The sequence below is a fragment of the Leucopleurus acutus genome (genome assembly GCF_964270905.1).
Source record: "Leucopleurus acutus genome assembly, chromosome: 5".
In the NCBI taxonomy this organism is placed as follows: Eukaryota; Metazoa; Chordata; class Mammalia; order Artiodactyla; family Delphinidae; genus Leucopleurus; species Leucopleurus acutus.
The window spans coordinates 96,571,358-96,584,641 of record NC_139147.1 but is presented as its reverse complement, the minus strand read 5'-3'; the positions used below and the strand labels follow the sequence as shown (position 1 = coordinate 96,584,641).

The 13,284-nt window shown below is 46.3% G+C and overlaps 1 protein-coding gene across 5 annotated transcripts in view; it reads left to right on the top strand.

Moving 5' to 3' along the window:
* The first annotated feature begins 232 nt into the window (after positions 1-232).
* GPR160 (G protein-coupled receptor 160) overlaps positions 233-13,284 on the top strand; it is a 30,763-nt gene continuing 17,711 nt past the window's right edge. The window contains exons 1-2 of one of the 5 annotated variants that reach the window (XM_082840065.1): positions 233-427; positions 1,134-1,274. The gene's annotated coding sequence lies outside the window, so the exon portion shown is untranslated. Of the gene's footprint in view, positions 428-1,133; positions 1,275-1,321; positions 1,388-5,321; positions 5,549-6,400; positions 6,649-13,284 lie in introns of those variants that run through there. The other 4 variants (XM_082840063.1, XM_082840066.1, XM_082840067.1 and 1 more) reach the window with 4 other exon arrangements.

Below are 13,284 nucleotides of genomic sequence, written 5' to 3'. Positions count from 1 at the left end.
GCTGGAGGTGGGAGTATCTGAAGGCCCGGCACGCAAAAGGGGGGGGTCTCATCTTCCACCCTACACCCTCGGGGAATCCCCTGTGCCAGCCTCGACCCAGTCCCCTCTCCCGCGCGCCTGGGTGGCGGCCTGGACGCCTCTCGCCGCCCCGCCCGCAGGCGGCGCCCTCCCGCCAGTCTCCCGCTGGGGTCGCGACGGGGCGTGCGCGCTCAAAGGATTGCATCCGCACTTCCTGGTAGCAGCGCGCGGGGCCGTTGCGGGGTTGCTGCGGGGTCCCCGGGGCCGTGCTCTCAGCCCCGGCCTGTCCCCGGTCACCTGGGGCCGGGCGCGGCAGGTGCCCGGCGGCGACCTCGCTGCGGGTCTGGTCGGGCGCCCAGCGCAGCGGACGCGGAGCGCGAGCCGGGAGCCGGGAGCCGCCGCGCCTCGGGTGAGTTGCGGGGACTCGCGCCTGGCGTCTCGCAGCTGCTTTCCTCCTCACGCGGGGCTCCGGGGTGGGGAGGCCGACGGCACCGCTCCGCTCCCCGCTTCCCTGGCTGTGCTCTGCGCGTCGGGGAGGGAGAGGAATTTCACTCCCGGGGATTCAGGGGCTGGGGTTCTTTATTACTTAAGAGATCCTGGAGTGGGTGGTGGCCCTGGACTGAAAGCCGAGGACGCCGCGCTCCGGCTGGGGGGTGATCGTAGCCTTCGCGCCACGGGTCCGCCCCGGGTTTGGACCCGGGGGTGGGGTGCAGGGATGGAACCGGTGGCCTAGGTTGGGTGTATACTCACATCCAGCTCGTACCCCCTTTCCAGGGGAGAGAGCTATTAAACATTGTAAAACATCAGTGTGTGCAACTTTCCTTCCTGGAACACACAGGTGGGCATATAGTCACGGGCACACATGCTCGTGTATTCGTTGGGGCGGACTTTGCGTCCCCTCTCTTGGCCCTCAGGCGTTGGGGACGGTGCCCCCGCGAACGCCGGGCATTGGGATTAAGCCCTGGGGCTTTTCAGGTTGGTTGTTCTCTGAGACCGTGGCGTTCTGGGTGGTTCCTCTGTGCCCAGCCTGGATGGCTCAAAATTCTCTCTAAATAACTTGGGACCGCCCTCCGGAATTTGTTGGCTCAGTGAAACTCCTCTTCTCACCTGGGCAGGTGGTCTCGGGAGGTGGCAGCGGGGTCCCCCGTCCCCCACATTCCGGAAGCGACCGCTAGGAGCCGGCTTGCGGAGGAAGGTCCAGCTGGGAGGAAACGCACTTGCTTCGCACCATTGCTTTGCTTGTGCAAATAACTCGGGTAAGGGCCGGGGCGGGGGGTCGTTCAAACCCCGGAGATAAATCCACCACAGACCAGAATTGCAAAGGACACTTGAGTGAGTGTTTGGATCTCAGAATTGTTCATGGCTTCAGGTCAGATCAATTTCGTTTGTGCTTTTCAGGTTACTTTTAAACTTCTTTAACTATGAAACGACTAATTAACATACACGTTTTTTCTTGACAGCCCCTAAGACTGGAGTTTCTTTGTGGTATCTCTAGAATAGAATTGCTGGGAATTGCAGGTGAGGATCAGCCTGGCTGCTATGAGAATCATAGGGATGGAAGGAACCTGTGGTTTAAAGACTAAGAGACAGAAGGCGGCAATGCTATGTGTAAACCTTGGTTGGGTCCTGATTTGATGAAAATAGTTTTTTTTTAAAAAATTGTGCCAATAGAGGAAATTTGTACTGGCTATTTTTTAGTATTAAGAATATTAGTTTTGTTTAGTTACTTTTGGTAACGGTATCATGATTAGGGTTGTTTTTAAACCCTTATCTGTTAGAAATACATTCTAAACTTGAAATATAGGTTGAGGATTTGCTTCAAAATAAGCCAGTTTTGGGGAGGGCTGCTAGTGGAGAAGTGAGGGGGAACGAGGTGAAGGGAGATTGGCCATGAATTGTTAATAGTTGAAGATGGATGGATGGTATGGGGGTACGGACTGCCTTGTACTCTTGACTCTGCTTTTGTATGTTTGGCATTTTCCTTTCAACGTAACACCATTTGTGGAGGTTTTTTGCAGAAGGTAGATTTGGAAGGTAACACTAGTGGTTCTAGATTCACAGCCTTCCACAGATCCTCACTCTTTGTTAGCTGGGTATAAAGGCTGCCTCTGCAGACTCATAACAAGTCTTTTTCTCCCTCCCAGGGGTGCCGCTTTATTTTGTTGCGAAGGCATAGAGTATTTGCTGAGTGTGACAAAGCTGAGAGGATCAAGTTGATGCAGGTGGATGCTGGGTCAGCTTTTTTTTTATACAAAGGGTATTAGCGAGCATAAGGGTTGAGTTGTCTCGAAATGGACAGGTTGTATAAAATGTGTTAGCAGTTTTTCTGAACTGCGCAAATCCTTTCTAAGTTATGCTCATCAAAAAACAGAGCTCAGAGTAGTGAACACTCCCGTACACACTTAGGTTTTGTGTACACTTTTGGAAGCACTGTATACATCAGTACAAAGTCAACATTATGAAAACGAATCACAAGGTGAGTGGAGCTCTACTTATTACCCGAGAGAGATCTTATCTGTGTGTGTGGCCTGTTTCCTGTCCTTACCTTGTTTGCTTCAGGTATCATGCAGTGTAAATATTTAGCAAAGAACTGGCTCCTGAAATTTCTGTGTATTCTTTTCCAAGAACCTTGCTTTCAAGAGGAGGGACATGGGAAGTTGTATCTATGTATTCATCCAACTTGCTTATTTTTGCCCCCTCTGGATTTATCATATAATTCCTACTCATTCTATCATGCCTGATTAATAATTTGGAAAAGTGATGATCTCATGAGGGAGCTATTAAAGTTCAATAGAGGGAGGAAAGGGAGGCATATAGTCCCGCAAGATAAACCCACATTTCTTAGTAGATATCGTGGAACTGATTTTAATGCCTCCTTGCTTTTAAGAGAAAACAACGCAAGTAAATGATATCAGTGATAGCTGAAAGTTGAAGTGTTAGATGAATGCCCTCAGCCTAGACCTTGCCCGTGTAGATTCACTAGAATAAAAGAGGTTATAAAGATGCTTTAAGTCAGATTCAGTTGAGGAAATGCCAGAGCATGTCCCAGTTTCCTCGTAGTGCATGGGAAAATGAGAGAACCAACCAAAATCCCCTTACTGTTGGGAAATATCCTAGTGAATTCATGATGGTACTTAAGTGAAATTGTTTGGCTTGTGACAGTTTTCTTTGTGTGAATCAAAGAAATACGCAACTGTTAAGTGACTTTATTTTCGACCTCAGTTCTCTGAGACAAGAACATGGAGAGAGAAAAGAAACTTGCCAGGTTCTTAAGTGAACAGGCAGTGACCTCATGTATGCTCTCCTCTGTGAGAGGATGGTAGATTTGGGCGGACTCTGGAGAGTTGATTGTTAATCGCCATTTTAAGGAATTACCACAAATGTGACACCATCTTCTCCCACATCATGTTATGGAAGGGTATAAACACATTAGAAAAGCAAATTACATACTGCTTTGTTGGCCTAGAAACGAGAGGAAAGGGTGTTGGCAATCCACTCAACAATCCTCTTCTAATTTGTAAGCACTCAGCTCTCATCTACATCACTTCATCCCATCCTGTGAAGTTCAGCAGCGGTGCTGGAGGATTATTTTAGTTTTTAGCAGATGAGAAATTTGAAAATCTAGAGAAGCGAAGGCTTGCCAGCGAAGGCTTGGTTTCTTTGGAGATATGGGGGAAGGAAATTTAACATTCATTAAGAGTTCAAGTCATCTTCACACACGTTTTTAATTCTCACAAAGCTCTCTAAATTGGGTATTTTCAACCCATTTTGTGGATGAAATTGTAGCTAAGAGAGGTTCGTAGTTCACTTGAGGTCTGGCAGCTGGTAAAAATAGAGCCAGGATTCAAATTCAGATCTGTTGGACCTTAGAGTTTACGTTATTTCCAGCCTCTGTGCTGGTCCAAACTCTAGCAGACAGCAGAGCTACCATACCCAAGAGTTTTTTTTTTTTTTTTCTGGTACGCGGGCCTCTCACTGTTGTGGCCTCTCCCGTTGCGGTGCACAGGCTCAGGACGCGCAGGCTCAGCGGCCATGGCTCACGGGCCCAGCTGCTCCGCGGCATGTGGGATCTTCCCGGACCCGGGCACGAACCCGTGTCCCCTGCATCAGTAGGTGGACTCTCAACCACTGCGCCACCAGGGAAGCCCAAGGCAAGCTATCTTTTTTGCCACATTCAACTGCCCTGGTTACAAACTGGGGCCGTGTGCCACATCCAGCTGACAAGGATGTTTTATCAGGCCAGCGCAGAGTTTGGGAAAATCAAAAACAAAGCTGAGCCAATGTTGACAATTGGGAGGTTTCAAATATTCTGCCCCCAAGAATTCCTGAAGGCGGTACTGGAGCAGCCTTCTCTCTAGAGAAGGGTAGTGTACTCCATTTCCCCCTGGTCTCCACCACTCCCTATCGTGGTCCCCATCCTTGAGCCCAGGGACCATCGCACTTGCACCGTTGTTTCTTACAGTAAGAGTTCTTCCTACGTGTGCATCTACCCAATATGGAATAACCCAAGAGAGCTTGGGGGCTCTTGTCCCAAGAAAAAGGGAAAGAGCATATTCCTTTGAGAGAATGAACACTCTTGTGTTTACTCTGCAGTGATTCTGTGACAGAAAATACAAGGTATGTCATCATTTTTCTCACACCCTGTCTGTGTTACTCATTTACATAGAACTTTAGAGCTTACTACCCCTGCAATACAATAAAAATGGAGTACATGTGTGGGCACGCTGCAGCAGAGAAAAGGAGGGCCTCCCAAACCCCAAACTACTGACTCTTTGTGAGCAGGAAGATGGGTCTTGTGCACCTGGGGGGGTTCCCCGGGGTGTCCTGTAGGGGTGGGCCACCAAGAAGCCCTCTGTCTTTAAGCAGCCTGACTTTGGGATCCAGAGGGATCCTGAGATGGTGCCCTGGCTCTCTGCTCTGAGGGCCCCAGAAAGTAATCCCCTCCCCCTCCTCTGCCCACCCCTCTCCAGCTGGTGACAGATCTGTCCTGCACACCACTGAGGCATGGCCCCATCGGAAAGCTCCGCAGGCAGGAGGAACTGAGGCGCCCTAGTCCAGCCTTTGAGAGGTTTCTGGGGTGCAAGTCCAAGAGTGGCCTGATTCCTCATCTTGAAACTTTCGCTCAAGGGTCGTGGGACAGATGTTCCCGCCTCTGTCTGTATGTGGAGTTTCGTTGCAGGGGAGGCTGCCGTTTAGATCTTTGTTTCCTCTCCCTGAGTTCCGAGTACTCGTGGCTGCTGCGTGGAGGTGTGGGCATGGTGAGGCAGAGGTGCTGAGAAGGAAGTACAGATGGAACCTTGCCGTGCGGTTTTTGAGGAAACGTCAGGTGTTGTTTTATGACCTTTGTCACTAGAGCTGTGAGTCTAGGTGTGTGCGTACCCCAGTGTGAGAAGAAACGTGGGACGGGGGCCGCTGCAGGCGGGCTGCCTTGTGTGGTTGGAAGAAGGACATTAGAGGCTGAGGGCTTTCCTAAGTGCCAGGCCGGCGGGTTGATCGGAACCTTTCTGGGGAGCTCTGGGCGTGTTCTCAGGTAGGTGATTACTACTCCCTGGTCAAACACACGGCCTGCAAGGAGACTAGGTTGATGACCGGCCTCAGCAAACACAGGTGAAGCGTGGCGCCCCCGAGTGTGGACTCTCGCCAGGTGGCTGATGTCTCCCTGGTTCTCCCACCACCTCGCTGTGTGACCTTGACCTTGACCTTGACCTTGACCTATTTTTCTAACCACTCTGCCCTTCGGTTTTCTCCTGTGTAAAATGGAAGTACTGAGCACACCTACCTCACAGGGCTGCGAGGATGAAGTGGCGCGTGGAGGGCCCGGCGTGGAGTAGGGGTTCCCTGAGCGCTGGCTGTCGCTGTCGCTGGAGCCCCGCCTTCCTTCGCTTTGGCCTTTATTCGGGGGATTTCCCCCCGAGAATTTTAGAAGGCAGGCTGCAGGGTAGACACGCTTTCCAGCTCTGACCTCCCTGTTTTCAGAGGCCGCCTGGCCTGCCTCGTGGCCTGAGGAAATGTCCTCCAGATGTCAGCAGGGGGTTTGGCGGGGCAGCTTTGGAACTGATGACGAGAACGGGGCCGGGAACTGGGACTGTGGCCCTGTGGTCTGGGGATTGAGATGCTCTGTGCCTCTGGAAAGGAGATGGGTCCCCCCGCCGGCCCCTGGTGGGGGAGGAGCGGACTGCGTAGATGGGGCAGATGCCTCTGCCGCGGCGGCGGGGCTCCGGCCACCTGAGTCCTCTCCGGCGCCTCTTCCGTCAGCTGGGGACGTGCCCTCCTCCCGGGAATGCTGGGAGCAGCTAACAAATACGAAGTCCTGACCCAGGCCCCGTGAAGTACTGTGTCCGACCCGCCCTTTGGTGGCGAAGTCAAAGACCAGGTACCCAGGGGGTTTACTTTTAACTTGGAGAAGTAATAGAGGTGCCGTTAACCTGCACTGGCAGAGCATTTTGTAGTTTTCAGGGGCTATCCAATTTGATCTTTGACCAGTGGTGCGGGCTTACTTGTTTGCATTCGTTTCTCATGCCTATTGCTCTCTGTCAGGAGAGGTACACAAGTGAACTGAGGTTCAGGCCAGAGGGGAGCCCAGAAGTGGGAACGGAGGAGTGGGCTGTGCGTTCTGCTTTATCAGAGAAGGTAACCCGTGTTCGTATTCCTTATGCCCTTAAGGAGTCATAGGGAGTGATGACGTCTGGGGAGGGGAAGGGGGAGACTGAGAGCTGAGGTGTTCTCAGGAAGCTGAAAGCATCCCTTGTGTCCAGGGAGGCTGAACAGAGGGGTAGCCCGTCCCCCCCCAGTCCCCTGCCAGCAGCCGAGGCAGAGGTCACCCGGTTGACAGCTCCTGCCCAGACCCATTCACGGAGGTACCAGTGGGGCTCAGGGGGAGGCGGGGCTCTGGGCTGCTGGGCTGCCTCCTCCTCCTGCCCAGGTCCGGATCTTCATGGAACTGTTGCCTTTCTCCTCCTTTTTTTCTCCTGCGCCGCTCCCAGCCAGGTGTTCCAGTGAGATGCTGCACAGCCTCCACGGCCCTCCCCACCCCAGCTAACAGCCCACAGAGCTGCTCCCTTCTGACCGTTCTGCAGGGGTTTCCCTCCACAGCCCCTGCCATTTCCCATTGGTATCCTTGCCCCTGCTGCCTGCTGATTCTGTGTGTCCTGCAGACCAGCAGCAACGGGAGCTTGTTAGAAGTGCAGAATCTCAGGCCCACCCCAGACACAGTGAATCAGAATCCAGCTTTTACCAAGATCCACATTCAAGCTTGAAAAGTATTGGTCTACAAGGCCATGACCTTACCAATCACAGGTGGCCTGGCATTAATTACCTCTGATCTGTGTATATTTGTACATTTTTCAGGTTTACCCAATATGGGAATAATGCTGTATGTACCACTGGTTTTCAGCCTCCCATCCCCTACCATTAGACTGTCTGAGGATAACAGCTCACGCCTCTCGGTTACGCTGATTCTCAGGGATCAGCAGAACCTCTGGAAGGCATGAGGAATTCCATTACAGTATCACCCCCCACCGTGAGAAACCCTGGTATATACAGCTTTTATCTCAGTTCTGTCATCTTACATTGTATTGTCAGCATTTTCTCGTACTTTAATCTTTCTGAAGAGCTTGTCTTTCATGGCTACAGATAGTAGTCCATCTCATGACTGTCATAAATCATTTGACTACTTCCTTATTGTGAGGCATTTGAATTGCTCTGATCCTTTTGGGGTGGGAGAGTGTTCTGTAGGCTATTATAAGTATGCTGAAGTGAGCTGCTCAGGCCGTAATTACTTCCTTCAGCTCTGATTATTCCCTTATGGTGAATTCCGGAGTGGAGATACTGAATCAAGAGGCATGAACATTCTAAACACTCTTTAAAATGCAGGAGGAGTATAGGAAGTACCCTGACAGATACCCTCCCGGGCACTGGGTAGTGTGGTCTGTAGACAGATTCTCTGGGGAGCAGCAATCACTCCTTGTTCATCATCACACATGTCAAGGCCCAGCTTACAGCAGATTCTGAGGTGTGACTCCCATGGGGGTTGGCGAGTGGGAGGGAAGTTACCTGAAGGGTGGGGGTGGGTAGCTGCCTGTGATGGTGGCATTTCTTCCTCCTGGCCTGAATCCTGAGTCCACTCACCAGGCAGCAGCTTCCTTCAGGGTGTGTCTGCACGTTTTAGCTTGCCTTCCAGTGGCAGGCGCAGGCAGGACGGGGAGTTTGTGGAGGCCTGAAATGACAGCCTCACTTACTAGTCCTGAATCTGCAGTTCCCGACTGGCACCAAACTTGTTTTTGCTTCATAAGTCTGTGACCATTAGGTTTGTAACACTTTTTCCTCCCGGGAGCAGACCAGGAAACTCATGTTAAGTAAACTGTATTCTGAAAGGTACACTCAGATTCTGTCATGAAGAAGAAGTGATATATCAACATTGTATTTGTGATTGAGTCATGGTTTGAACTTGGTTGCCAGGAATATATTTTTGGCCCTCTATGTTTGGAGTAAATGAGCGAATGAATATGCACAGAATGAATGAGTTTGATTATGTTAAATAACATACATATATTAGATATATTTGTGTGTATCACATGACATAATTAAAACATTTTAAACTGAATATTAAATCATTAGCCATTCATTTGTATTAACTATTTGACATGTTATGACTTCCAAATAGACACACACACACACTATACTTTCTGGAAACAAGTGTGATTGATTCAGAGGTTGTCTGTAGCAAACAACAGACTCTTTTATGAATGGAATACAGTGTACAATAGGAAAACAAAAGTGGCTTCTTTTGTCAACATGTTTTTGAGATTCATGCATGTTGTGTATTTCAGTAGTTTGTTCTTTTTTATTAATAGCTAATATTCCACTCTTTGATTATACAACCATTCATTTGTCCATTCTGCCTGGAAGACCATTTGGGTTGTTTTCAGTTTGGGGCTTTTATGAAGGAAACTGCTGTGACCATTCTTTTACAAGTCCTTTTATAAAAACACAGTTTTCTTGAGGTGCAATTTACATGCCATAAAATCCACCCATTGTAAGTGTACGATTCTATGATTTTTATAGATTTGTACAGCCATCACCACAATCTAATTTTTGAACATTTCTATCACCCCCAAAGTTCCCTCATGCCAGCTTAAGTCCCCACTCCTAAGCCCAGGCGGCCACTGACCTACTTCCTGTCTCTTGCCTTTTCTGGATATTTCCTATAAATGGAATCCTAGAATATGTAGGATTTTTGTGTCTAGCTTCTTGCACTTAGCATAATATTTTTGAAGTTCATCCATTTGCAGCATGTATCAGTAGCTTGTTCCTCTGTATTGTTGAATAGTTCAGTTTTACAGATGTAACCACATTTCATTTATTTCTTCACTAGTTGATGGACATTTGAATTGTTTCTGGGTTTTGGCTGTTATAAATAATGTTTCTGTGCACATTCATGTACAGGTGTGTGTGGGCCTATATTTTTATTTCTCTTGGGTAGATTCTTAGGAGTGTAATTACCAGATTATATAGTAAGTTTATCTTTTTAAGAAACTGGTAAACTGTTTTCCAGAAGTGGCTGTAGAGTCCCACCAACAATGTATGATGGTTTTGATTCCTCCACATTCTTGCCAACACTCAATATTGTTAGTTTTTTAAATTATAGCCATCCTAATGGCTGTATGAGTGTATCTTATTACAGTTTATGTGTTTTTTTGTTTGTTTGTTTGTTTTTGGCCACGCCACTTTCGGGATTAGTTCCCTGACCGGGGATTGAACCCCTGCCCCCTGCAGTGGAAGTTCGGAGTCCTAACCACTGGACCACCAGGGAATTCCCTTTAACAGTTTAAATTTACATTTCCCTAATGACTAATGATGATTAGCACCTTTCCACGTGCTTATTATTATTAGTCATTTGTATATCTGCTTTGCTGAAATATCTAGTTAAATCTTTTGCCCTTTTTTTTTTTTTTTTGGTATGCGGGCCTCTCACTGTTGTGGCCTCTCCCATTGCAGAGCACAGGCTCCGGACGCGCAGGCTCAGCGGCCATGGCTCACGGGCCTAGCCGCTTCGCGGCATGTGGGATCTTCCCGGACCGGGGCACGAATCTGTGTCCCTTGCATCGGAAGGCGGACTCCCAACCACTGTGCCACCAGGGAAGCCCTGCCCATTTTTTTAATTGGGTTGTCACCATCGTCATATGGAGTTTCAAAAAAATTTTAATATTCTATAAAATAGTCAAATAAAAATAATTGAAGTAAAATATTCAAATATTTTTTTAAATTCTAGAGGCAAGGGCTTTATCAGATATATGACATGCAAATATTTTCTATGAATCTTTGACTTATATTTTTATTTTCTTAATGGCACCTTTTAAAGAAAAAAGTTTTAAATTTTGATGAAGTCTAAGATATCAATTTCTTTTCTTTTATGGTTTGCACTTCTAATTACATATCTAAGAAATATTTCCTAACTGTGTACAAGCCTTTTTTTTAATAGACGTTACCTTTTAGAGCAATTTTAGATCGCAACAAAATTGAGCAGAAGGTACAGTTTCCCGAAGAGATTTCTCATATATTTCCTGTGTCCTCGTATGCATAGCCTCCCCTATTATCAGCATCCCCAATCAGTGACACATTTGTTATAGTCGTTGACCTTACATTGACGCATCGTAATCACCCAAAGTCCAAAGTTTACATTACAGTTCTCTCTTGGTGGTGTACGTTCTGTGGGATTGGACAAATGTATAGTGACATGTATTCACCATTACAGTAGCATACAGAGTAATACTAAAAATCCTCTGCTCTGCCTGTTCATCCCTTCCTCCCCTCTAACCCTTGGCAACTACTCATCTTTTTACTGTTTCCATAGTTTTGCCTTTTCCAGAGTGTCATATAGTTGGATCATACAGTATATAGCTTTTTCAGATTGGCTTCTTTCACCTAGTAAATGCATTTTTTAGGGTTCCTCCATGTCTTTTCATGGCTTGATAGCTTTTTTTTTCCTTTAATGCTAAGTAATCACAGTTTATCCAGTCACTTTCTGAAGGACATCTTGGTTGCTTCCAACTTTTGGCAATTATCAATAAAGCTGTTATAAAGACTTGTGTATAGGTTTTTGTGTGGATATAAGTTTTAAACTCCTATGCGTAAATACCAAGGAGGGTGATTGCTGGATCGTATGATAAGAATATGTTTAATTTTGTAAGAAACCGCCAATCTAAACTGTCTTCCCAAGTGGCTGTACCATTTTGTATTTCCACTAGCAGTGAGAGTTCCTGTTGTTCCACAAGCTCACTAGCATTTGGTGTTATCATACAGGTCTTTTTGTGGACATGTATTTTAATTTCTCCTGCATAAATACCTAGGAGTGGAAGTACTGGATCATAGGATAGATGTATGTTTAAATGCCAGACTTTTCCAAGGGGTTGTACCATTTTATACTCCTATGTCTTTCCCAATACTTAGTATTGGTCTTTTTACTTGTAGCCATCCTGATGGATGTGAAGCTGTATGGCTATGTGCTTTTAATTAGCTTTTTCCTGATGACTAATGATGTTGAGCACCTTTTCACATGCTGTTGACCATATGTTCATTTTCCTTTTGAACTGTCTTTTCAAGTATATTGCCCATTTTTGTTTTGAGTTGTCTTTTTTTTTTTTTTTGCGGTACACGGGCCTCTCACTGTTGTGGCCTCTCCTGTTGCGGAGCACAGTCTCCGGACACGCAGGCTCAGCAGGCTCAGCAGCCATGGCTCACGGGCCCAGCCGCTCCGCGGCATGTGGGATTTTCCCGGACCGAGGCACGAACCCGTGTCCCCTGCATCGGCAGGCGGACTCTCAACCACAGCGCCACCAGGCAAGCCCTGAGTTGTTTGTCCTTTTACTGTTGATCTGTAGGCATTATAGATAGATAGGTAGGAAGGTAGTTAAGTAGGTAGATAGATAGATAGATAGTCTGGTAGTCTGAGCACAAATCATTTGTTAGATATATGTGTAGTGAATATTTTCCCCCAGTATATCTCTTGCTTTTTCATTTTCTTATAAGCAAAAGATTTTAATTTTAATGAGTCTACTTTATAATTTTTTCTTTTATGGTTGGTGCTTTTGTGTTTTGCTTAATAATTCTCTACCTACCCCCAGGGCTGCAAGATTTTCTTCTTTCTAAATGCTTTAGTCTTAGCTTTTACATTTAGGCCTGTGATCAGTCCTGAATTAATTTGTGAGTATGGTGTGAGATGGGATTGAGCTCCTTCTTTTTCATACAGTTATCCATTTAGTGCAGCACCATTTATTGAAAAGACTTTCCTTTCCTCCATTGAATTGCCTTGGTACTTTCTTGTAAATCAAGTGGACTGTGGGAACTCTCTACTCTGTTCTATCTGTTTGTCTGTTCTCAAGCTAGTACCACACTATCTTCAGTTCGGTAGTGTATCAGTCTTGAAATCAGGTAGTGTAAGCCCTTCAACTTTGTTCTTTTTCAAAAATTTTCAACTATTCTGGCCCTTTGCATTTTCTTTCTTTTTTTTAAATTAACTTTTATTGGAGTATAGTTGCTTTACAATGTTGTGTTAGTTTCTCCTGTACGGCAAAGTGAATCTTTTGCATTTTTCATGTACACTTTAGAATCAACTTGTCAGTTTCTACCAAAAAGCCTGGTTGGATTTTGATCAGGACAGCATTGAATCTACCAATCTAGAGAGCATTGTCATCTTAACAATATTAATCTTCCATAGACATGGTATATCTTGCCATTTATTTAGGTCTTTAGTTTCTCTCAGCAGTGTTGTTGTTGTCTTCTCAGCAGTGTTTTATAGCTTTTAGCATTGATGATTTGTACATTTTTTTAAAAAAATTATTTACTTACTTATTTTGGCTGCTCCAGGTCTTAGTTGTGGCGTGTGGACTCTTAGTTGCAGCATGCGGACTCTTAGTTGCGGCATGCAGGCTTCTTAGTTGCAGCATGAATGTGGGATCTAGTTCCCTGACCAGAGATTGAACCCGGGCCCCCTGCATTGGAAGTGCAGAGTCTTACCCACTGGACCACCAGGGAAGTCCCTGATGATTTGTACACATTTTAAAAGATTTATTCCTATGTATTTTACATTTTAAAGTCTACTGTAAATGGCAATTTTTACATTTTCAAATTTTGTTTTATATATATGCTATATATATATATATATACACACATACATATATGTGTGTGTGTGTGTGTATATATATATATATATATATATATATACAATTTTAAAAATTGATCTGCAACCTTAGTAAAGTAACTTAGTAA